Below are 14,760 nucleotides of genomic sequence, written 5' to 3' on the forward strand. Positions count from 1 at the left end.
GCGACAACGTTAAGGGCCCCATGTCGCAGAAAAACCGGTGTCGTCGGCGTCGGCCGCGAGCGAAGAATCCTGCAATCAATTTCATAAATAAAATCAGCGCATACGCACCGCCATCATGTAGCAAACGCAAAATACCAGCTCCTCGCAATGTATGGCGCTGCCCCGAAAGATGGCGCACCACTCGCCCTCTTCTCCCCTTCGTCTCGTTTGAGCACATTGGGGCCGCGCGCGGACCAGTGCGAAGATGACCCAATACCCTTGCGTTTTATAAGTTTTCTCGCTCTCTCCCCTTCAAACTTCCAGCGTGCGTCACTCGAACCATTATGTTTAGGCGACGCGTCTCCTCTTTCCGCTCACAGCGCGATTCCTAGGTGCAGCGTACGGATCGGATCGAAAAAACATTTATTGAGCTCTAGAAAAGAGATCTTCGCGGCTTCAGACAGTGTCTTCCATCTTCCGATGGCGTCTTCCGTCTTCATTCACATGGTTGTTGCCTTAGTCCAAGGCTCAACTGAGTATGGCCATCTCGCGAGCTCGCTCTACTAGGCACCTTTGACCTTTCAAGCTTACGCTAGAAAGCATACTCTCCCACTGCTCCGGACTCGGGTTTTTCATTTTATGGATAGTTGCAGGCTCAATCTTTTGACCAGCCCATGATATATGGTATAAATGTGGTTTCTTTCCGCACCATGGGCACCTAGCCTCATAATGCGTAGGGAACATTTTATTAAAAAGGTTTAGATTCGGCAAAGTATCCGTCTGCAGATGTCGCCATGCAACAGCATCCTCTCTGTTTAGATCCTTATGTGGGGGTGGATACTTCAGTCTGACCCTTTATAATAATTTAGGATATCTGAGTAGCTCATGGGTACTGACTCGGGTTCCTCAAGGCTGGATGTGCCGGACGCCCGGTTGGTGTGCCCTCGAGCTATCCTATCCGCCTCTTGGTTCCCTGTTATGCCAGTGTGCCCTGGTACCCAGGTTATGGTATGCTGAACTTTGTTTCCCTGATCGCTTGAGCAGAGTATGTGGCGTGGTCTGCGCCCAATTCTGCCGTTTGTATAATTACGGCATGATGCTTGAGAGTTCGTTATTATTGTTAACGACCTGCCAGATTGGTAGCCCTCCAGTGCTGTCACAGCTACAGCTGCCTCTTCGCCCTCGACTACCATGCAGTCCTGTAGGTGCAGCGACCGATGCGGGTCGCCTCTGACGTGATCGCTTCGCCGTTGCGCGTCTTGTCGGAAAGCGTCCCCTGCCATGTGTGCCGTGCTGCTGACGAGGAACCAGGCGTCTGCGTGGTGCTCCCAAGCGAGATAGAGGAAGATCCCATCGGTACATCAGCCCCGTGACCGCGTCCACCTTCATGGCGCGCCGCGGCCCGGCTGTCCGTGCCGATCACGACGTTTGGCTCGCGTACATCATTCCTCTCTACGAGGCACCGAAATCGTTGGTTCGATCCGCTTGCTCTCTAACTGAAGTTTGCTGTGGACGGAGAAGTGTTGTATTATGAAAACTACGTCATATTGTGACTCAACAGCACGCCGAGCGAAAGAGTTGGCGGTGGGAACGGGGTGCGATAACACTATCGCGTTCCACTGTTAAAGGCGATGCTTAAGCGTCCTCCAACTTTCTTTAATAAGTGGTGATGTTAAATGGAGATTGTTACTGAATATTTTATCGCTTAAAGGTAACTGGCTAAAAATGCCGAAGAAAAAAATCACATGCCGCTAGTGGAAGTCGAACTCACGACCTCCCATTTACCCGTCCGGTGCTCTACCAACTAAGCGGCGGCGACGACTGTTGGACCTTCTGCTTTCTTTGGTATTTAAGCTTACGTGTTACCTAACCTTGAGAGTGTTCATCAGCGCCACCCTCCTCCATAAGCGGTGGACGTAGTACGTCCTGAATTACCGATCGATGGTGGACGTAGAACGTCGCCAGAACGGCGAAGGTGGAAGCTTTCCGGGGACCCTCTTATGTCTCTTATGGCATCAAGGTTGCCAGCACCGAGACCTCCGTTAAGAAATTAGGCAGACAAGGACGATGAAAATGAAGAGCTCGTTACTTAATTGAGGTTAAAGGTATCTGGTGAAGAAAACGATAATACAGTATACGGTTTGATAAAGCTGTCCATTAAGAGAGCTTATCCTCGACCCTCCCAGAGGTCGCGCTGGGAGGCGTACCGCGACTGGGAGCCACAGGGTGACCCGTCGTTTATCGCCAGTCTTGTCGAACGGCTGGCACGGGACCAGGCAGAAACACTTACCCGTGGCAAGGTCATGGTGCACGCGGCATATGCAGGTGGCGAAGCGGGGATGCACTATAGACCCACCATGCCGATTTAAAGAATAGCGCGTTACTGCCGCACAAAGGAGAAAAGACTCTCGTAGGCGTATTGAGTTTCAGTAAAATGTGCACGCCGCAAAACGTAGGATTAAACCTGTCAAAAACAACTTTGTTACCATCGCTTCTCCGACCTTATAAGTTACTGTAAATAGGAGCTAGAATAAACTATACTCGCGGACAGCTTTTAGTGGCTACGCAGCAGAATCTACGGGTGTGCTCACCAACTTAAAGGCCTATCTTTCTTCCTCGTGGGAGAGTGATAAGAGCGCGCTTGTGAAAGCCTTGCGCCTCGCCCTCCTCGCTCCCATTGCATAGCCACAAAAAAGCTGGCCTCCAGTTTGGACATAACTTCTCTGTACAATATTACTGTGCCATAACGCTCGCTGTGTCCACTTATAGGTACTGAAGACCAGAGGCCAACGCCTGAATACATGCTGTGGTGACGCTTCTTGAAATATTACAGAACCGGTGGATTGCGCGTAATCGTTCTGGCATTTCCAATCGCAGTTGTGAAAAAACTAGCCCCTTAATTCTCCCTTCAACATTGTCTTGTAGTAATGTTCGATGATATTTCACACGGTTTATTGATGACAGAAAGCGATCTTTTGAAACAGATACAATATAGTGATCATTGTGGTATGTAACCTTGGAGATGATTTCTGGCACATTGGCCATCGCACCCTTGCTGGCGCATACTCCGCTAAGAAAGCTTTGCACATGAATGTGAAAAATACCCGATTAGTTTTATAGGTAGTATTTATTCTTAATTTTATTTTAGACTATTGAAATGGATTAGTTTTTTATTATTGCTACCTCAGATATAGACTGCGCGGACTTTCGAATATTTCTAGCACCTTTTTAAGAGCTAGATTTCTCTCTTGCTAAAACTAAGACTCCTGTTTTGTGAGGTCTATATTTCATGACTCTGTCTGGACTCGAGCTTAAGAATTTATCGCGGGCGCTAAATTTCTCGATGATCAGAAGTAGCGTTCCTCTTTGTGAGTGAATAGAAGAGTGAGAGCGAAAAACTTAATTCGCTCTCGAGAGTGTTCGTATTTTTCAAGCCATATTTCCTCCGCTGTGCCGACTGAATTTATGGCTTTGATGGGCGCACTTTAGCAGTAGACTTTTCATGGCAGACGTAAGGAAGCGCTTGTTGTGTGTGCTACTGCCCAGCACTCTTTGAGATCCGAGTTTTTTTATTCTCTTTATTTCTTTGTTTGACAGTTATCCAACTTAGGCAGTCGGGGATTTTCACTGCGTTGAAGGTCCCTACAGTGATGTAAGCCGTCGCAGACTATATATGCAGACTGTATTGTGGGCTACGAGGAAGGAAGCAGCTTGTTCGTTATTATTCGCTTAGAGATGCGTGGATCACTTTACACGGCGATTCGTTCGTTGCTACATGGTAACGCGGCAGGAACAAGAGCCGGCTTGATCGTTTTTGTTTCCCGGAACATCTGGCCGCTCATGTCATTGGTTCTGATGTCCTAACGTTTCCGCCTGATGCTCCACGCGTCTCTGGTCATTTTCCAGTATCGGTGAGGCTGCACTTTCTTCAGCCTTACCCGTCCAGGGAACGAAGGAAAATGGATATTACATTAGTATAACACATGTTAGCGTAGTCACTTTGTATAAGGTTCTTGCAAACACATGCAGTCGTCGCGCACAACCGCGCGAATGAGACACTCTGAAAGCCAGTTGGCGTACAGAGGTAATGAAAGCAGGCCGGGATAGAAAGTCGCCTTTAACTGCAGAAATTAATGACACTCTTCGAAGGACATGCATTGTGCGGTGTGGTGGGCCCCTTACTTTCAACATGCAGCACTACACGTATCAGCTGCAAGCGCGTGATGAACTTTTGCTTCGCCTCAGCTCCCGAACAGCAGCACAGATATATGTCAATGGTAGATTAGGTGCAGACCCCGCAGTGCTTCGCAGCCTCCGCTGCAGTTCCGTGGAAGGTCGAGCAACGATCCGGTTTGTGGAACTATCAGATGGAGGGCAGTTTGATAGCCCTGAGGACATCAAGACTGTTTTCAGTGCGCATTTCACGCACATATTTTAGGCTGAAAGCACATGCATAGACAACCTAGATGCAGCTGTGTGTGAATTCTGCTCAGGCATAGTCTGTTTACCTGAAGGGCGCCGCGACAGCCTATGCAGTCCAATAACATTGAAATAGCTGCGCCTGGTATTCCAGAGGATGAATTACTCCTATGCAGCTGGTCCTGACGGGTCTACAACTCGTTTTCTACAAAAATTCTTTCTCTGAGATACATGTTCAGTTCTCTTCAATGGTTAATGGCCTTTTTAATGGTAATATTTAGCGAGAGACAAGTCGTATTCCTCCTGAAAAGTGGTGGCGTGCCGTCTGACTCGAAGGCATAGAGTCCCTTTTCCCTTTTGTACTCTGACTACAACATACTAGCCGAAAAATTATCGTATCTCATAACATCACTTCTTCCTGACCTAATAAGCAATGTCCAGGCATGTTATGTGCCTTGACGCACATTTTTTTTCTTTACAAGCCTTAAAGCGGCCATGACAAGGTCGCTCTTCATATTGCAGTTTTGTGCTTCAATAGCTAATACAAGAACTTATGACTCAGTTTCCGAAATTTGGCTGCCCTGCGCACACTGTATATTAAAAAAAATGCGATCGAAATTGAGAAAGGGGAACTCCTCCCACCGGAAGCGACCGCCATATTGAATGCTCTCGTGACGTCACTAGGGCATGCACGGAGCAACGTCGTCTGCTCTCGTTGCTGCAATGTGTGCAGCGAGGGCCAATACCACGCCCCCCCCCCCTCTCTACTGTCGCGGACGATCGAAATAGCAGCCGTCCCCAATTTATGAGTGACTGGTGCCGCAAAAGCGTTAATAACAGTAACGCCGTTATTCTTCCGTATAGGTAGGGTCCAGTCACACTAGGTCGATGAGACGGCGACCGACGTTCGGTTGGCTGGTCGGTAGGCAAACGCCGTCCCTGACGCACCAGTCTGTAACGCTAGACCGTAGACGACGCCAGCACGACCAGCGACCCCGTATCGCAGTAGTGTAAAGAGTGAATTTAGTGGCAACTGGCAGAGTGTGGTGGGGGACTAGTACTATGACATTCTGTAAACTTAAGAACTTTAAAACTTATTGGACCTGATGCTAGTCACGGCGACATACGCGATGTGCGTCCACCAGCGAAGATGCGCTTTCATTCGGTGCCTGCGCATAGAACCTACCGGCGAGACAAGCGACACGGGCAGAAAACGCCGCACGACGGTGCCGCTGGTCGCTCGCCGCCGTCGCCTGCGCATGTGCGGCCGAGCTAAATCTTCACGCCCAGTATATATACGGCCCGAAACACTGCGCTTCTGTATTTTATCGGTGTAAAAAAAGCGAAGCGAGCGGCTGCATTTAATATCTTCACACTTTCTTACTAATCAGTGGGGATCTCTTGCTAGATTCTTGAAATTCGGTTGACGGTGGACTACCGGCATCTTCCTGACAAGGCCTAGCGAGTACGCAGGATGCGTGTGTGCGTTTTCGGCGATTGCTGAGAGCGAATACACAAGTTTTAGGGCCTTAAAATAGCTCTCGAGCGTAGTTTTGGCTACAATATCCTTAAGCGACGACTGCCTGCATCGCAGGACGCGAGTACAATACGGGGGAAGTGTCAATATGTAACCCGGTCTTCACAGCATGCATGTGCTGAAGGCAGCCGGCAGCAGCCGTCGGCGTCGACGGTGGCCAACAAATCTGGTTGTTTTCTTTAATAAAAGTTTTGTCCGAACGTAACTTTAGCTAAAGCGATTTAAAATGAAATATTGATGACACAAGAGAAAACATATACAATTGGAGAGAAGGGCCGGTTCTACGCGAAGCGTTTCCCAACCAGGTAATATAGCATCAGTGACGCTTATTACAGTGTTATAATTGTGCGTAAAGGAGTAAAACTACAACTTGTGAGCAATACTACATATTATTTAAGCTAGAGAGAGCCAACCTTAAGTTTTATGCCACGCAAACGAGCAGTAATGTTTGCGCACAGCTATGTAAACAACAACAGCGCGGGGCTGCAGCGGTCGTAATTGTCGCACTCCTGGGCCACAATGCGCACGCAGAGTAAACACTAAATGATGTACTATTATTTAAAAGCACTCATTTAGACGGCGGCGACTATTCATCGGTGCGGGCAGTGAAAGCATTCGAGCAGCATAGGGTTCTGCAAGCGGCTTGGTTCCTGCAAAATTGTTCTACGAGCCGAAGGGAATGTATGTTCGACTTACAAATGCTGACAAGCAGCGGGGAAGTCGTCTCATGCGGCACTTTTGCCTTGTCCTTTCGTGCTTCAAGGCTATACTCTAGTGCCACCTTGTGATAATTTGAGTTTAATTATCTAGCTGATGAATACGGGAGAAGAAATTGGTAGCCATACTACAAAATGCCGCGGCTTTCACAGCGCTCATCGGCGAAGGCATGGAGGACACGGGCAGCTTTTCACATACGGGAGCACTTGACTGCTCAAAAGAGACTACACTCGTAACATAAAAATAACACGTTTCTGAGCGAAAGTTATAAAGGAGGGGTACATCGATTTCTGTTTCCTCAACAATCACAAAACGGGCGCCACGAGAATGTCCGCTTTCCCAAGGATCATTCAGCTCGCGTACTAAGTTGAAGGCTTCCCTTAAGAGAACACGGAAAATGCATTTTATTTCGATAAGCCTAAAAAAACTTTCCGAGCGACCGCCGTTTATGGTGTGCATACAAGCACCTCAACAGCGCGCAGTAGACGACGCGGGGCGGGTATGCCCCTGTGACGTCAGCGATGAGAAGTTGCCGTACCAGCAAGCAGTTCGCAGAAGAAACAGAAAAAACTCGTTTTAAAAATATTTGCAGCACAGAGCTAACTGAAACGGGAGAATTTTAATTCGACGTGTTGAGAATTAAATGCGATAAGCAAAGTATGCGTGAAAATAGGTTGTCATGGCCTCTTTAACTCGCGAACTGTTTACATTTGCTACGCGCACACAGGTTTCAGGTGCGTTAGTTTCCCTGGATGAAGAAGAAGCCCTCAATCGCGTGGAGAGAGACTATCGTTTCAAGTATTACACTGCTTCGGCTTATCTATGCGCCTCATAGGCGTCTTGAGGCTGCTGTACACAGTTATAGAAGCTAGTCTTGTAGACAACGATCAGCTAATTGACTCCATCGCAGTGAGCCAGGGTACACACCAGGGCTGCCCACTGTCTTCAATTCTCTGCGTCCTTTGCATAGAATCGTTCTCGCAAAAGATTCAAAGTTGCAAGTCGATACGTGGCTTCCCTCTCTCAGGCATGAGCGAGGTTAGAGTAGCAGCGTATGTTGATGATATCTTCCTTTTCACTAGGAACATTGACAGCTACAGATCATTCCTGCAGCTTTTTCACTCCTACAGCTGCATACCATGTTGGCGCCTCAATCCGGCTAAAATCCAAGCGTTACGCTTTAGATCCTCTGACGATGAATTCTCTGATGGTGTCGAATGGGTACATGAAGTAAAAGTACAAGGTGTAACGTTCCTAGCCACAGGTGAAGTAGCCCGTACCACCTGAAATGAAATGAGACGCAGAGCTCAAAAAGCAGATCGAAGTCGCCAGGACCTTCCCCCAACCATCTTCTGAACGAGCATACTTTATTAGAACCAGTATTGTAGCATCTCTCTTCTATGTCGCTAAAATTGGATGTCCTCCTCGACGCGTCCTCCAGAGGTTATCCACCGCGTGTAGCTCTTTCTTTTGGGACGGACAGACAGAGAGCTTAGCAAGTGTCTTTGTTCGCTCGGCAACGAAGATCGGTGGTTTCAGCATTTCAGACCTCGAAGCTGTGTCCCGTGTTAAGCTTAAGAGCCATGTGGGATCTCATCTCGGACACAATGTACCGAGAAAGAGAGCTAACTGCATAAATAATGCGCGCATCGTGCCATATCTATAAACTATCAAATTGGAAAGGCCATGCGGCCGAGACGTTACTGGCATTCTAGTCATATGTGTTGAAATCGTTACATTTTCTTGAAAACACCCTACCTGAATGTGAATTGAGACACCTGACCGCAAGTGAAACTTGTGAATATGTGGCGTTTCACACATTGAATGTAGACCAGCGCAGAAAGCGCACAAAAGGCGGGAACAAAAAGTTTCTGCCTCCCTCCCCGCAGATGTCCGCAACTTTACCTGACTTCGAGAATGGGAAGCGCTGCCTATAGATGACCGCCTCATGCCCGCAATGCGGTCGAACTGAAACCTTAAGTCTTGCTCTTTATAAATGCCCGGTCACACGCAACTTTTGGCGTTTGGTAACGTGCATGTTTAAAGTACGTTTCAATGGCAGAGTCGCCACAGAGAAATCTGTAGAACATAGAATGTTATGTTTCCCCTACTGGATTGTCAAGAACCTTAAGTACTTAAACGAGGAACCAGTTATCCTAGGAGAGGAATCCGTCCTCCGGCGCAGGTCGTCGAGATTCATTGCCAAAAATAGAAGAGTGACCACGCCCATCCTTGCCTACTAGGAATGTTGGCCAATGTATGTACTTCTCCTGCATTGGATGCAGCTGCGTAAAGCCAGCTCGTGCAAATTTGAACAATGGGAGTGGAAATTATTACACCAATTACTTGACCAAAGTGCAGATTTGTATGGATATTGTCGCCGACAAACGTAGGGCGGCACGAAAAGGGGCTTTTTTTAATCCGAAGGCCAGAAACCCAGCAGCGCGCGGTCGAACGGGAACGTCCTCTTCTTCGCTCCCACACGAGCCCAGTAATGCCGCTCGGCCGCATGGCGGCGCTCGCAGAATGTGAGCAGTGTGGCATTGCCCCCCTCCTTTCAAGAGGTATCGCCTCGATGCCTCCGGCAAGGGGGATAAAGAGTGTGGAGACACCGAAAGTGCGATGGCGTGTGGTGGCAGCTCTGAATGTGAACTCCGGGAGGGGCTAACGGGCGTAATATGGTTTCATGCGGGACACGTGGACGACTTCAGACTTTGGCGGGCGAGAAGACCGGACAACTCCTTGCGGGTACACTTCATAGTTCACATCGCTGAGTTGGCGTAGCACCTCGTAGGGGCCGAAGTAGCGCCGCAGAAGCTTTTCAGAGCGACCGCGCACACGTATAGGGCTCCATACCCAGACGTGCTCGCCGGGTTGGTAAATCACCTCCCTGTGGCGGAGGTTGTAACGCCGGGCGTCAGTTGTCTGCTGGTGGCGAATGCGTTGTCGAGCAAGGTGGCGAGCGGCTTCTGCATCGCGAACGAATTGGTCAGCGCCTGGGACAGACGAGGGTGTACAATCCGGGAGCAGCATGGCGTCAAGCATGGTCAGGGCATCTCGGCCATACGCCAAACGGAAGGGGGTGAAGCGCGTCGTTTCTTGGAGGGCGGTGTTGTACGCAAACGTGATGTAGGGAAGTATTTCGTCCCAGTTGCGATGGTCAGCGTCGAAATACATAGACATCATATCTGTGATGGTCTTGTTCAGCCTCTCAGTATGTCCATTCGTTTGAGGATGGTAAGCAGTCGTTTTTCTATGACTGGTGCCACTAAGACGGAGGACCTCGTGTGTAAGAGCCGACGTAAACGCGGTTCCCCGGTCAGTTAATACAACCACGGGAGCGCCGTGGCGAAGCACGATGTGGTGAACAAAGAACTGTGCAATTTCAGCCGCGGTGCCACGGGGAAGAGCCTTGGTTTCACAATAGCGGCTTAGGTAGTCCGTGGCAACAACAATATACCGGTTTCCCATGGAGGACACCGGGAATGGGCCCAGTAAGTCCATGCCGACTTGTTGGAATGGGATTTGCGGTGGATCAATTGGCTTCTCGAAGGCCGGCCGGTTTTGTCGGTGGTACCTTCCGTCGTTGACACTCACGGCAGGTTCGAACGTAGCGTTGGACGACCGCAGCAAGCCGTGGCCAGTAGTATTTGTGGCGGAGGCGTCCCAATGTTCTGGAAAAACCGAGGTGGCCAGAAGAAAGGTCGTCGTGGCATGCAGAGAGAACTTCCTTACCAAGCACGGTTGGGACAACGAGGAGATACGCAGTGTCGGTCGGACCGTAGTTTTTCTTGTAGAGGACTCCATCTATTAAGCAGAACGACGAATGTCCGCGCGAGAAGAGTCTGGGCGGAGACGGAGCGGTTCCTTCGAGGTACTCGATTAGAGGCAGCAGTTCGCAGTCGGCCCTCTGGTGGTGGGCAAGGTCGGATGTGGTGACAGCGCCGAGGAAAGCAGAATCGTCGTCGGACTCATCTGGTGGTGTTACGTCTCGCCTACGACGCGCGGTATAGCCGGCGCGGATGCAGCGGACGCCGCGGCTTCGTTCATCGCGGCGCAACGCCTCCCGCCAAGCGCGTCCAGGCAGGTTTCAGTGCCACGTGTCGTCGTGCGTGCGTGTGTGCCACGCGTGCGTGCCACGCTTGTCAAAGCGCGGCAGCCGGGGAGAGGAGCTCCCCAACTGGGAGGCGAGGAGGTCTGACCGGCGCCGGCCCGGCGGACGCGCCCGTCACGTCTGTTCATGTCCGTGCGTCGCCGTCTTGTGCGACTCTTCCCAAGCCGTTCCTTCTTGCCCTCGACTCCGAGGGTATAAAAAGACAGCTGCGCCGGACGCCAAGAGACACTTCGATTCCTTCCTTCGAGTAACGTGGTCGCCCTGACCGGCTGCTCTTTTGCGATGCCAGAATAAACAAGTTGTTCTGTTGCCAGTCGACTCATCCTTTGCCGGGACCTTCGGATGTTTCCATCTGTGCCCCAGGCCGCCAGGCCAACGCTACCCTTGGGGCTTGCAACCCATGTGCAACAGTGGGCACGGAAGAGGAGCTCGGGAGAGACAGTCTGCATCGCTATGTTGCCGACCCGACTTATACACGATGGTGACGTCGAACTCTTGCAACCGAAGGCTCCACCGTGCAAGTCGCCCCGATGGATCTTTGATGTTCGCAAGCAAGCACAAGGAGTGATGATCGCTGACGACTCGAAACGGGCGGCCGTACAGGTATGGACGAAATTTTGTGATTGCCCACACAACAGCGAGACACTCCTTTTCCGTTGTGGAATAATTCACTTCGGAACGGGACAAAGTGCGACTTACGTATGCGATCACGCGTTCCACACCGTCTTGCCACTGCACAATCACCGCACCGAGGCCCACATTGCTGGCATCTGTGTGCAGTTCCGTGTCGGCCTGCTCGTCGAAGTGGGCAAGGATAGGCGTAGATTGGAGGCGGGCCTTAAGCTCTATGAAAGCTTTTTCCTGATCTTGGCCCCAGAAAAAGGGTTCGGAGTCTTTTGTCAGGCGATTCAGCGGCTCTGCGAGCTTGGAGAAGTTTGTACGAACCTCCGATAATAGGCGCAAAGCCCCAGGAAACGCCGCAAGCTTCGTTTATCTGTTGGCTGGGGAAATGCAGCAACGGCGGCGGTCTTTTCTGAGTCGGGGCTAACGCCCTGAGCGCTCACAATGTGGCCAAGAAACTTGAGCTCCCGAAATGCGAAGTGGCACATTTCAGGCTTGAGAGACAGACCCGCAGAACGAATTGCTTCGAAGACGGCACGCAAACGTTTCAGGTGCTCCTAGAACGTGTCGGAGAAAATCACGACGTCGTCGAGATAGACAAGGCAGGATTGCCACTTCAGGTCAGTTAGTACAGTGTCCATCATACGTTGGAACGTCGCAGGGGCTGAACACAAGCCGAAAGGAAGCACCTTAAATTCGTACAGTCCGTCAGGAGTAACGAAGGCGGTCTTTTCTCGGTCACGTTCGTCGACCTGGATTTGCCAATAACCACTACGAAGGTCGAGTGACAAAAAGTAGGTAGCATGGCGGAGGCGGTATAATGAGTCATCAATGCGCGGCAGTGGATAGACATCTTTTTTGGTAACGTTATTGAGACGTCTATAATCTACACAGAACCGTAGGCTGCCGTCCTTCTTTGCGTCGAGAACAACAGGTGACGCCCAGGGGCTCGTCGATGTTTGTATGACGTCGTCGTGGAGCATTTCGCCAACTTGGCGGCGGATAGCATCGCGCTCCTTCAACGAAACACGATAAGGACGCTGACATAGCGGTCTCTGGTCACTGTCGACGATAATACGGTGCTTAGTTATTGGCGTCTGGCGAATATTGAATGTTGATGCAAAACAGTCGCGGAAAGAGTCAATAAGGCTTTCCACGCGGCGTTTCTGATTGGTCAGAAGGTCAGGGTTCACGTCGGTCCTAATGGCTGTTGCAGTGTCCTGTTCAGCTATTTCGGGGGCCGTTGTTGTACGGTTCCGGCTGCGGTGTCCGTAGGGCTTCGTTGTAGCTGCTGGCGTACGGCTCCGGCTGTGGTGCCGGTGGTGGCTGGACTGTTCGCCGAATTTCCTCGCGGACGGCATCGGCTACAGCTGCAACACTGGCAGGTGGAGCATCTAAGCGGAGGTTGCGCAGTTCTTCGCGAACTACACTCCGCACAAGCTCCCGAAGAGCCTCGTCCCCGGCGACTGGCAGGGACGCACAATAGTTGCTGGCCGCAACACTTCCCGGACGACCGTACTGCGCACTGCGTTCCTGTAAGGAACGTTCCATGCCTGTGGCTTCTTTAGCGAAGTCAGCGACGGTTCTTGGTGGGTCGCGTATGAGGCCAGCGAAGAGCTGCTCCTTCACACCACGCATGAGGTGGCGCACCTTGGTAGCCTCTGGCATGGCAGGGTCAGCCCGATTGAAAAGACGTGCCATGTCTTCAATAAACATAGCGACGCTTTCGTTCGCCTGCTGTGACCTGGTGCGAAGGGCGAGTTCGGCATTTTCCTTGCGTGCGTTTGTGCTGAAGGTAGCCAGCAACTAACGGCGGAACGCTTCCCAGTTCGTAAAAGATGCCTCATGGTTCTCGAACCATGTCTTCGCAGAGTCTTGGATCAAGAAATAGACGTTTCGTAGTTTTCGGTCATCGTCCCACTGGTTAAAAGTGGCCACACGGTCAAAGCTGGACAACCAGTCTTCGACGTCCTCAAACCGATCGCCGTGGAAAGATGGTGGTGAGCGAGGGGTGAGAACTACAACGGGCGGGACAGTGCCGGAAGGCTGGTCTGTCTGACCGCCTGTAGTAGACGTCATGGTACGCACCGGCCTCGTCAGTGGCTGACACTCAGGTTGCAGGCCTCGCCGGCGGCGGCTCGCTTTGTGGACGGGTGTTGTGTCCAAGCGTCGCTGATCAGCGTCAGAGTTGCCCTCGGGGTGAGCGTTCATGGAACGATACCCAGCGAATGTCGCCGACAAACGTAGGGCGGCACGAAAAGGGGCTTTTTTAAATCCGAAGGCCAGAAACCCAGCAGCGCGCGGTCGAACGGGAACGCCCTCTTCTTCGCTCCCACACGAGCCCAGTAATGCCGCTCGGCCGCATGGCTGCGCTCGCAGAATGTGAGCAGTGTGGCAATATAGTCAATTTTACACTGTGATACCCATTGAAACCTGTCCAATCTTGACATCGACAAGAACACGTCTTCTATACTGCAGACTTTTTGAAAACAATAAATTCTTTTAAACGTGGAATGCATCGCCTGTTTTAGGTGTGTTATCTCAAAAGACGTAACTTGACTGCGTTATTGAATTTTCTGGAAAGGGAAGTACATGGAGTAGTAACGGCCGGATATATTTCGGTGGGCAATCGAACTGCGTCATAGCGAAAGGAATTCAGGAGGGAGGGAAGGAAAAAAGAAGTGCCGTAGTGGACGTCTCCGGTATGATTTTGACTTCCTGGTAAACTTCAACGTGCACTGACTTCGCATTGCCTACGGGTGCCTTTTGCGTTCAATTCACGAATCTGGAGCTTCTGAGCGCCCTGACCGGTATCAGGAATTGCGCAGTTGACTCTAAAAATTAAACTGCCGGAGGTCGCCAGAGAGAAAGAAAACCTTTCCTATTTCAAAAGGTATTCGTGACACACTCCGGAGCCCCCCACGACCGCGCTGAACTCAAGTATTCATGTTCCTAAGGTCCATAACACTGGGAGCCCGGCCGGTTGCGATGATCTGCATGGCCCGGTCTTCCGAGCGCAGCAGGGTATCCAAGTCTTCCCAGGTACTGAGGTTGTCTAGGCCTCACGGGGGGCGCTGGGAAGGGGGGGGGGGGTTTCGGATAGAGGAAAAGGTTGTGGAGGGGAGAGGCGAAGGGTTCTGTTCATAGGGCGCAGGCAGGTGTGCAGCAGGAGTGATGATAGTGGTTGGAGTAAGAGGTGAGGAGAGGGTGTGTGTCTGTAGTGTCCGCCAGAGTGTTGCGTGTATATTTTCTAGGGAGGGGTGGGGCAGGGGTAGAGCTGGCGCGATGCCCTGTATACGCCTGCGTCAGCTCGCTGAATGATCGCATGCGCTCCCAGTTCGTGAATACCCGAACCGAAGCCACCGAAGCGCTG

The 14,760-nt window shown here is 51.0% G+C and overlaps 1 pseudogene; it reads left to right on the forward strand.

Moving 5' to 3' along the window:
• Positions 1-1,196: 1,196 nt before the first annotated feature.
• LOC144121997 (uncharacterized) overlaps positions 1,197-14,760 on the forward strand; it is a 36,909-nt pseudogene continuing 23,345 nt past the window's right edge.

The sequence above is a fragment of the Amblyomma americanum genome, chromosome 1 (assembly GCF_052857255.1).
Source record: "Amblyomma americanum isolate KBUSLIRL-KWMA chromosome 1, ASM5285725v1, whole genome shotgun sequence".
In the NCBI taxonomy this organism is placed as follows: Eukaryota; Metazoa; Arthropoda; class Arachnida; order Ixodida; family Ixodidae; genus Amblyomma; species Amblyomma americanum.